The sequence below is a fragment of the Limulus polyphemus genome, unplaced genomic scaffold, assembly GCF_000517525.1.
Source record: "Limulus polyphemus unplaced genomic scaffold, Limulus_polyphemus-2.1.2 Scaffold576, whole genome shotgun sequence".
Taxonomy (NCBI): Eukaryota; Metazoa; Arthropoda; class Merostomata; order Xiphosura; family Limulidae; genus Limulus; species Limulus polyphemus.
Window position 1 is genome coordinate 511,686 of NW_013666186.1, and position 11,758 is coordinate 523,443.

Consider the following 11,758-nt stretch of genomic DNA (forward strand, 5'->3'; position numbering starts at 1 on the left):
GTTTCCATCTTCTTCTTTTTTATTTATTTTTTATTTTCTATCCCAATCTCTGACACCAATTTCTTACGTCCCTGGTCGTTAGTTAATTTTCCGTAAACATTCTTTCCGAAGAAAATTTACCGATACAAGTCCTTTCTTAAATAAAACTGGTTTATTCTTTCTGAATACAACTTTGCAATACACTTAATTTCCACAGTCGCGCTATAACAAACGCTATAATTCACAACGAACGTTTCACGTGCTCGACTCAACAATACTCTCTCTCTCTCTGTCCGCAGTTCAATTACACATTACATTGTTGCCGTCACGTCTTGACCGTCTTATATATAAAAGAATACCGAAATCTAGTAAACGCTGGAGCATTTACGAACTTTCGAGAATATGAGGTGTTACTAGGGTCACGTGACTTCCGCTGTCGTAACAATACTATTTTTATTACAGTCAATAAATAAAATATATTGCCGTAAAATCCGATAAGTTTGGTAGCGATTGGAAAATATTGTAATGATTCGAATTTTTATTGAATATTATTTTGTTTATCCTATTCGAACAAAGTACATAAATAAATTATGTAACTGGCTACTTAATTATTTGTAAAAGTAATTGCGACATGTTTCAAATACAATTTTATCACCCTTATTATGAGAGTAAAACGTTTTCATTATTTAATTATCAATTTGATATACACAAAATCGGTGTGGGATTACTACATGTTTGGAGAGACTAATATTTCGAAAAATTTACGCCAGATATTATTATTAGGAGAATTTTGACATAATTTTTTTCAAAAGGTTATATATTACAGGTAACAACAATATAGGTCTCTAGAATTATTACAAATATACTTCAAAATGTTATCGGTTTATGTCCTTAACATTATACATATAGTACAGTTTATGTAATACTAGCGTGTAGCCCATCAGAAATAACGGAGCAATTACCTCCACCCACAATCCATAGTATACCCTAACGTCACATTACATAGCTAACTGAAATATATAAATTTTGCGAAATTAAACCTGACCAACAAAGAGGCAGAAAAGTGCAGTCGAAGCAATCAAACGTCGGTAAATTCCTTTGTGAGCCAATCAAAATTAAGGTCATTCATGAAATTAATTCGTGGGATATTCATAGAATAATTATTGGTAAAAAACAGTTAGATTAACATCTTCTAACATATAGAAAAGCCAGTGCGTTTTGGTAACCTACGTTCCTTTAATGGCTTTTATGTTACGTTGCTTAGCAACGAAAGTATAACCTGATATTGCCGTTAATCTTTGTACTGAGAGTATAAAATGAAATCTATAGACAACAAAATTGGAAAAATATTTGTTGATTTCTTAATTTAGAGTCTCCGTTGATTAAAGATGTTGTTTTTTATTTAAAACTTTGGTGATATAACAGAAAAGAAGCTTAATTCAGAAACGATTTAATTATAAATTGAATCGATATTTTTACTTTCATGGTAAACTTTATCAGTTTATGCACTTGGCTCTAGGCTAGGTGTTCCCAACACTTACTACATTTGTGAGGTTTCACAGCACCTTTTCACCTTTATCACTAACTAAAATTGTAATGGCCAGACAGTGATCGGATTATTCTATCTGGATAAATACATTTTGGCTTTAATGATGACTCCCATAAAGAGAAATCAATCGTGACGTGACACACACCGGCTTTTATATAGGTTAGATTTATATAACAACCAAAATGAACTTTAAGCATTGATGCTTTTACGTTAAATTTACGGAATATTGGACTGTAACTGTGTGGTGATATTTAACTGACAATGGCGATTTATCCACCAAGGAAGAAATGTCCATAAAACTTGTGGGAAAAGTTATTTTTTTTAAAAAAATAGGTTTTTCGCAAATGCAAAAAGGTCTATCGTATATAATTAAGGGTAATTCTAATATTGCTTTAAAAAGTCAATTTAAAATAAAATAGAAAAGTTAATACCATGTTAGAATAATGTAGTAATTGAAAAAGTTAAGATAGTACCAACTGCTTGTTTTTTTTTCTTTGCTTGCTTGTACAGATTGTAGGGGGCGTGGTATACTAACTGATCAATCAGATGTAATAAGCCCGTCGATTAATCAATTATCAAATACTAATAATCGTCCAGCTCTACAACAAATGATAGCGTTGATGTTTTGCCGCATATGAAGATAAGGTATAATAAAAAAAAAAACTCAGAAGGGATAAGACAAGAATTATCCGCTGTAAATTTTGCAACTAAATTAATTGGAGAAACTTTTCAAATGCGGGAAAAAATTCAAATAAATGATTAAATATTTAAGATAGTTGTGTTCTTTATATAAAAAAAAAGATTGGCTGCCAGTAAAAAACCAGGTTTGTTTATAAAGGATAAGATTAAAGAAAAGCATAATAGATAAAAGATGTTTCAATTGACTGCAATGATGATAAATTTGGAAAATTAAAGATCAAAAGCGTTGGTCAAACAGGGAATTAAGAAATCAAAAAGTATAGGAAAAGAGGTTAGCTGAAAATGTAAGTATTAATAGTAAGAATTCCTTTAAATACATTAGGCAGGCCTGGAAAAATATTTTTAGATCTAGGGACCAGGTGTACCTAATCTAACTTCACTACTGTTTGTACTGGGATGGCTCGATTATCAAATTCAACATTTTTTTTCTTTTAATGAAGATCAAAGCTATATTCCTCATCCTGAACAGTTGCTAGACGGAAACAAGACTGAACAATATTATCGCATTAATTATCATCTTGTTAAGAAAAAATTAGGAAGTTTAAAGAATGATAAAGCTGCTGGGCCAGATAATAATTACCCAAGGGTTTAAAGATTGGATATATGAGTTGAGCTGGGTGATTTAATCGATTATCAATGAATAGTAATTACATCAATTAGTGCTCCGTAAACTAATCAAAATTACGATTCATCGATTTATATGACTAAAAAATCAACTACTCGAAATCATGGTTTTCGAATATTCAAGTATTGAAATATTGCTATTATGTTTGTTTGTTTGCACAAACCTACATAATGGGTGGGTGGGGGAGATGCTTTGTATTTGAGAGTTTCTGCACATCCCAAAGAATAACTGTATTTTTTTTATAAGAACCTAAACTACTGAGAATATATCATCCATTTCTTGATTTACAAGCATTTCCTTTATTTTTAGAACAGGCCTTGATTGAAACCTTACTATGGTGCCACTTCAAGTAACTTCATCATCTATCAAAAGTGGTGTATATATATAATAGCCAAATGTCTGTCTCTCTGTTGCGCTCCGTATCTCCTGAATGGTTAATCGTAGAAAAATAATTATACATCAAAATGCTTCTTTTCAAATGTACATTCTGTTAAAATTACTCATTTTTTTTCAATTCTTAAAATTTCATATCGATATCAACATCGATCCGTCAGTTTTCGTATGTGTTGAACGGTCAATCCGAGAAAAACTTATTACGAACATAAAAATGTTTATTTTTGTGAAGGAATTCCATGGCGTATATGCTCTGATTTCAAGGGTTTGGTCTGACTACACATTTTATATTTATTTGTCAGTATTTTTAGAAAAATAGCTTTTAAAATAGCTATAGAGAAGTTTAACTATGATTGGATAAAGAAGAATTATACTATCACTATTATTTTTAGTATGGTAGTACTTAATAGTAGGGAGCGTGATGAAACAAAATGGCGGCCATAAAAATCGCCGTTTAAAACCACCTTTAAAATGTCTGAATATTAACAATAACTACTTCACAGTATTGGCTGAGCAATGTTAAAGCTTATAAAACCACAAAACCGCTATATATACGTGTTTATGGAGTGAATCAAAATTTCATTATTTCAACGAATTTTCATCTAAGTAAGTAAGTGACTTTTCCAAACAAAAGTGCAGAAAAAATGACGAACATTATCGCTCTAAATTCTTTCACAGAACTCTTCCCGCTGGGGTCTCAATCATTCCTTCGTTGTATCGAAAAGGATAATGGTATATATATATATAATGGACGATGCGTTACTTTTAGCATATAATTATATTTGTGGGTAGTTGGCAGAGATCTTGATGAGTAATAAAATTAACGCCCCCCCCCCCCAGTGGCACATCGGTATGTCTGCAGACTTATAAAGCTAAAAACCAGTTTTCGAAACCTATGGTGGGCAGAGCACAGGTAGCCCATTGTGTAGCTTTATGATTAACTACAAAAGTAAATCAAATATACGCGTGCTCCACGCTTGGTATTGCTTGCGCACAAAAATATAGGTAATAAAAGGGAAACAAACAAGTATAATAAAAAAAAATAAAGACAAGTAGGGATCGATCTATACTTAACCTAGCTAGTTATAGCAGCATAGAAAGTTTTAATGCTATAAAACATTTTACACAAAAAAGTCAAAACTACAAAAACTGAGTTACTTAAAATTAAAAAAACAAAATCATCCCTACTTTGGCACAGACTAACATAATTACAGTGATTTGCCAAAGTAGGAGTCAATGTTTTTAGATTTTTAGTACTCAGTTTTGTAGTTTCGATTTTCTTGTTTCAATACTTTAGTTGCACTAAAACTTTCTATATCAAGACACATAGTAGTGTATCTCGTGGCCAAAACAACCTGCAGGACACTGTTTGGTAGTGATAGTTTAGCAATTTTCAGTGGATGTGTTATACTGGACTCTAACTTCATATACCAAATTTCAATGCAATCCATTAAGAAATATTTCATATACAACATGTTTCTTCCCTCCTTTTTTTTTCCATTGCACTAAGACTAAGGAAAATTTATTTGATAGAAAAATATACTTAATTTTTAATGATTTTTTTCAAATTTGGTATACTGATAGATCTTTACAACCTTCAATTAGGTATCAAATTTGTTATATTTGTTTAAATATAAGCCACATGTGCAAAGTTATTCAACAAAAACCGCTCAAATTTAACCAAAATTTTTGCACACATCTACGCAAAAAGTCACGTAAGCTATCGGTCTAAACTCTTTACTACAGCTTCACCTAATAGTAAAAGTGAACTGTTTTTAGTTTTTTGTCATTTCGATTAAAGAATGCTGATTTAGAGCAGCAAAACTATAGGGTGAAAGCACGTGCAAATACATACGTATTGGTTATGCCAAGCAAACTAGACTATCAGTTTCTAGCTACACTTTTCAAAAGAATCATTCAAGTGGACAGTTATTATTCATTGCCAATGTTTAAGCACAAATTTGCTAAATTTTATAAAATTCTCCTAATTAAAGAGGGTTTAGCGTCACATGATATTAGCTTAAGCAATTAGCATAAATAATAGTGCTTGACACAGCTGCACGGAAAAGATGAAAAGAAACTGTTAATCTAGATTCCATGACATTACTATAAAGGAAATTATTAACATTGTTTTAGAGAGGTAAACTACCACCATATATTTTTAAAAATCTAGTTGGTTCTGTAAAGTACAGGTCTGTTTGGAATAATAGGGTTGCAATCATAAAGATAATGTTGGTTATTATAGAGTGTCACTTTCTTGCTTACTGTGGTTTGTTGGTGTGTATTGACAAAAAGTCATGATATTTAATAAAAAACACCTTGGGTATGAAAAAAATCTGTGGCCAAAAAACGATTGAAATGCGATTTAAAGGAATGAAAACAAAAGTGTTGACCAAACTGGCAGCTATTCTTATACCATTGATAATAACTAATGAATGAATATTTTCGGTAAAATTATTATCAATGCTACAAGTGTAGCTACCTGTTCAGCCACCAATTTTCATTTCATTTCCTTAAGTCGTATGCTCAATCCTTTTTGCCTTACCTTTTTTTTTTCACACCTAAGGTGTTTTTGATTAGATTACTATAGCTAGCTAGGCTATGTATATTTTGATCCCTACTTGTCTTTATAAAATTAAATGTTTTTATTATACTTGTTAATAGAGTAAATGTAGAATTTTAATAGTTTTGTTGTAAATTAAATTATATCTGTTTGAAAGCTACAGAAATTGTCTTCAATGAGAGGATATCAGCTAACTTGAGATACAGTAGGTAAGCTTATACAGTTTAGAGACGGCTTAATAAGTGATATAGAAATCTTTACTAAAAGACAAACACATTGTCAAATATGCAATGTTCATAGAAGGTTTTGTCCTCATCAGGTTTAGGCAGTTTATCTATACACAGAAATATATATACATTACTAAGCAAAGAATTCACAAAACTGGCGATTGCTTAAAGCTTCATAAAAGTATTCTGTTGTGGTCACTAAATAAAATTGTCATCAAATCAAATAAGTTTATTTAATATTTAGTCAGTATGGTAAACGATTGCAAAACCTTCTGATGACTCAAATTCTTTATTGAATATTGTTTGTGTTTATCCTATTCAAACAAAGTACATAAATAATTTATCTAACTGTTACATGTAATTTCCCCGAAAGGGATCAAAAGCCACCTGGAGAGGTCACCTGTTTTAACCAGTCCCACCATTATACTGTAGTTTGTTGTCTGTCAGTCAGTAGACTCTAAGTGACGTCACATAATGGATGTTTAACGTTGCAATTTGTATTGTCGTGAAGTCAGTAAAACGTGCGCATGCCATGAATCACAATATGAATTATGTACTCTATAGGCAACAACACAGCAAGGCATATGAGCTTCAAAAGCAAGATATAAAAATATTTGTTAATCTTACTTTTGGTTTTATTCACTGTTAAAACAAAACACTTTAGAAGACCCTGCAGAAGTACATTTAGTTGTAATCGTAGTACGTTTTAAATAAAAATATTACCACTCTTATTGTGAGAGTAAAACATGTTTTCATTGTTTAATTATGAATTTAGTTGATTTACAGCAGATCAGTGTGGGATTACTGCACTTTGAAAAATAAACAATGGTGATCGCGTGATAGTATTTAGAGGTCATTAACAATTTATCCGCCAAGTAGGAAATGCCCTCAAAACTTGTGGAAAAATATTTTAAAAAACGTTCTTTACATATACTCAAATTACTTTATAAAACAACAAAAATATCAATGTAAAACAAAATATGAAAATTAAGACAATGTTGGAATAATATAGTGGTTAAAAAAAGTTAAGATGTTAGCACACAGTTTTTGTTTTGCTTGAACGGGCTGTAGGGAGAGTGGTGTATTAATCAATTAAACCCATCGATTAATCATTTATCAAATACCACTAATATCCCAGCTCTATATGTGAGCCACCTGCTATAATTTTTTCCAAGTCTTTGAATAGTGGGCAGGTGGCAGAAGATTACAAGTTAGCTAATGGTGCTCTTCTTTTCAAGAGGGGTGATAAAAAATTGTCCCAGTAATTATTGGCCTATTAATCTTACACCAGTGGTACAAAAAGTTTTGGAAAGTCTAATAAAATGTGCTTTGCAAAGTCATTTAACAAAGTTTAAAAATTTGTTGGATAGTCAGCATGGTTTCACTTGGGTAAAATCTTACCTTAATTATATTTTGACATTCTTTGAATAGATTACTTCTTGTGTAGGTGAAGGAAAAGGTGTGGATTTCGTATATCTGGATTTTCAGAAAGTATTTGATAAGTTGCCACATTAAAGGCTTGTTATCTCTGTAGGTGTGAGGGATAAGTAGGATCATTGAATAGAAAACTGGCTGAATGGAAGAAAGAAGAAAGTTGTCAAAAACGGAGTTCAGTCAAATTGGTTTCATGTCACAAGTATAGTACCTTAGGGATCAGTGTTGTTAATGTTCAGACTTTTGCTCTTTTTAATTTACATAAATGACCAAAATAAAAGAATGGTCAATAAATTATATAAATTTGCTGTTGGCAAAAATGTTTTAGATTTTCCTGGCTGTAAGAAGGATACTGTTGCTTTAACAAAAGGATTTATATTATTTGGTGGGTTCCGTAAATAAATGACAGTTGGCTTACTGCTTTTAATTATAATAAATACAATGTAATGCATGTGGTATATCACAATTTGAGGTATAAATATAATTTTGATGGGCATAACCTTAACTGTTGTAAGGAAAAAATAGATCTTGTGTTCTAATTGATAAGTGGTAGGCAAATAGGATTTTAGGTTGTACCTACAGAAATATTGAATACAAATCTTTCAAGGTTATAATGTCATTGTATAGATCACTGGTTAGACCACATATGGAGTACTGTGTTCAGTATTGGGCTCCTTATCTTAGAAAGGACATTGTATTATTGGAAATGGTTCAAAGAAGGGCTACAAGGATGATGTCTGGCATGGAAAAAGTTGTCATATAAGGACAGGTTAAAATTTCTCAAATTGTTTTTTCTTGAAAAAAAAGGGGAAGAGTTGGAGTGGATCTGATTCAGGTATTTAGGATTATTAAGGTTATTGATAGTGTTGATGCATCATCTATTTTCATATTTAATGGTGAGAATAGTAACACTAAGGGACATATATATTTTGCAGGGTTGGAGTCATCTTCAACTAAAACAGCTTTATTTTAATAACAGGGTGATTGGCTTTTGGAATGAGTTGCTTTCAGATGTGGTAGATACAATTAATTTAAGGGAGAGGTTGATAAATATTTGAATGATGAGAGCAAGCTTTCAGCATTTAATTTTACAAGTTTAGTATAGTAGATGGGATGGTCTAAATGGACCAACAGGTTCCTTGTTGTCCTTAAATTGTTCATATGTGTGAAGTGAGGAAAATTCTAGAGTATGATAAAAAAAGCTTTGCAAAATCATTTGGTCAAATATATCACAAAAGACAAACAACATTAATTTACTAAAAAAAATCAGTTTTACCAGTATGTTAAATATTTTGAAGTTATCTGGATGATAGAAAATGTGTAGATTTGAAGTACTCGTATTTTCTAAAATCGTTTTATAAGATACCACACATGTGATAAGTTATGAAAATCTGATTAGTTGAGGTTGAGGAAAGGCTAATTAATTGGATTGTAAGGTGGTTGGGTGATATAAAGTAAAATGTTAAGTGGAATCCACTCAAACTGGACATTTGTTCCTTGTCATTTGCCTACAGGTAATAATTGGGCCTTTGCTATTTATTTATATTAACAGTAATGATAGGAGCATAATCAGTAAAAAGTTGCTAACAACATTAAACCCCTAAGTATTTTTAATTGCATTAAGGATGTTAAGGTACTATGGAATGACTTGGATCAACTTGTAAGTGGGACAAATAGTTGGCAAATGGCCTTTAATTACTGTTTGTTAAAGATAATGAATTTATCATAAGTTGGATTGCATATTTAATGCAGAAGGGAACCTACTCAGTTTACAGTATGGTTGCTGGTAAGTAGGAACATTCTCAATTTGTAGTGCATATACATTAACAGCAATGATGTTAGAAATTGTAAAATAAAAGAGCTACTTAACAAGCATAGAGGACCCTTTTATATGTTTAAGGATAAAAATAGATGTGTTAACTTTTCAGGAGTACTCCATCAGACTATGTGAGAGTGAATTACTCAGTAAAATCCAAGGCTTAAGTGAAATATTACTTGTGATATACTTAGAACAACAGGTGGGCCGACTGGACCTACAGGACAGTTTTAAGGATAGGGGTGAATTATATAATAAAGTTGTGTTCCACTTAAGCAAGTTAGGTAGTACAATGTTGGAGGTTTCAGGAAGCTCTGAACACATTTATTAAAGGTAATTTAAACATGCACAGTGTAGGATCGACTCCTAATTGTAACTCTGACAGAAAAGAAATGACTTTAAAACTAAATATAATTTTCCTTCTGTACTAAGAATGTCTCTAAATTCAAAATATCAAACAAATATCAAGTTTTTTTTATGCATATGTAAAAAGACCAAAATAATATTGCATGTTTTAAGACATCATACTATAAATATTATCACTGACGAAATTAACAATGCTAACTAATTTTTTAATAATGTTTTCACTTTGTAGGTGTGTCTGTTGTATTTTCCACAAAGCTACTCAAGAGCTATCTGCAACAGCCATAATTTAGAAATGATATACAGAATGAAAGGTAGCTAGTGAACACAACCTAACTAACTCTTGGGCTACTCTTTACCCAGGAAAATTGGAGTGGATCATCACATTGTAACTCCTCCATAGATGAAAGGATGAGCATGTTTGGAACTTTTAATGGAAAAGATACAAGACCTATTAAAGTTGTCTCAAAATTACACATTAAAAATTGTTTTGACCACTCAGTAAACACTTTCAAGTTATTTTAACTATAAAATAACTTTTCTTGGCATTAATTGATAGGATTGTTAGGGTAACAATGAGGTTGGAAAAAGGAGACTCTGGGCATATCTGGAAGATCAATAAAATAATTCTATGGTGTCCTAATTGAGTGCATCCTACAAAATTACTGTACCATTGAATTAAAAGCATTATAGAAAAATAAATTTGTAATTGTTCTTCCACACATTAGAAAAAGAATATTTAAGAGTTGAAATTATTTAATAATAATAATAAAAAAAACGTTTTATAGATATGTTTCAAAAAATCTCAAATATAAAATTTGGATTTATTTCAGTTTTTTTTTTTAATTGAAAACATTGGTTGATGACTTTCCTGATTTTTCCAAGTTAACACTTATGGCCCCTGAAGAGGGAGGTTGAAATAGTTTTAAATAAAACTGTGTTAATTTTTAACCTTGTAACGTCAATACAGGTACATTTTTTTACACACACTGTTTCTCAGTATCAGTTGTAAGCGAGATATAATTGCCTATATCTCAGATTAGAGCAGTGTTTCCTAACTAGTGTATCATCAAACAAAAACAGGTGTGCCCAGAATTTTGGAATAGTAACATATGCAAATAAAGATTTAAAAGTATCATTTATATAAATTAGTCTTGTGGATTGAACTGAAGAATATTGTCTTGTTCTTTTTATGTATACACAAGATGTTACATCACACTATACTCTAACAACTTCATATTTCACATGGTAAAAAGAGTTGTGTACTGGGTCAAGTTTTTATAAGATGCTAGGGGAGAGGGGGGTTGGTGTGCCACAGAACATTTTTATTAAAGTCAATGTGCCTTTAGCACTAACAAGTTGGAAACACTGCCTTAGAAAGTCATAAATACCTAATAAAAGCTTCTTTTCCATTCTTTTCAATTGTTCAAACCAATATGGCATCTAGTTCAGTGAAGACTTGTGTAGGTATCAAAACAAAGTGATAAAAGCTTACTTTTATATGTTGCTAGTAGAAAATGTGTTCTGTCAAAGTTACAGTCCTGGTTTTTTAAGCTTGACTTATCCTTTTATACTTCATTTGAATTATGATGTTGCAGTATGCAAGGAATAGAAATGTTTTTCAAAGATAAAGATGAGATAAGTTTAGTTAGATTATTTTGCATTCGACTGTATGAAGTTTCTCTTTGCCAACAAGGAGGTTGTTAGATTGTATTTACATTTTACATCAGGCCTTATCAGCCTAAATAACTGCTCAAATGGACCAAAAACAACAAAATGTAAAAATATGTATTTAAATGAGTATAAAATGAGTTTGAAACATAAAACATATATCAAATGAAACCTTCCAGTTCCAATTAACAATTTAAAAAAGTCTATTTGCTTATGATTTTGTAATGGTAAAGAAAGGTATTTTTATTGTAAGCCAGTGATTGCTGTGTTTTTCACTTAAAACAAAATTAAAATTCTATACAGTTCTATACAATAAAAGCTTTATAAAAAGTTTTAGAGATAAAGGCAACCCATTTCTTCTTAGTATATTCTTAAGATGAGAGGACACAAGTTTAGGATTTTGAAAAGATAAACTAAACTCCAGTGAAGAATGTGTTAT

General features: G+C 31.0%; 1 long non-coding RNA gene across 1 annotated transcript in view; it reads left to right on the forward strand.

Annotated features, from left to right (window-relative positions):
- Positions 1–10,391, forward strand: part of LOC106459215 — a 20,323-nt gene extending 9,932 nt beyond the window's left edge. Inside the window, exon 3 of the long non-coding RNA XR_002610536.1 lies at positions 9,881–10,391. This is a non-coding gene — a long non-coding RNA (uncharacterized LOC106459215). The remainder of the gene's footprint in view (positions 1–9,880) is intronic.
- Positions 10,392–11,758: the final 1,367 nt, after the last annotated feature.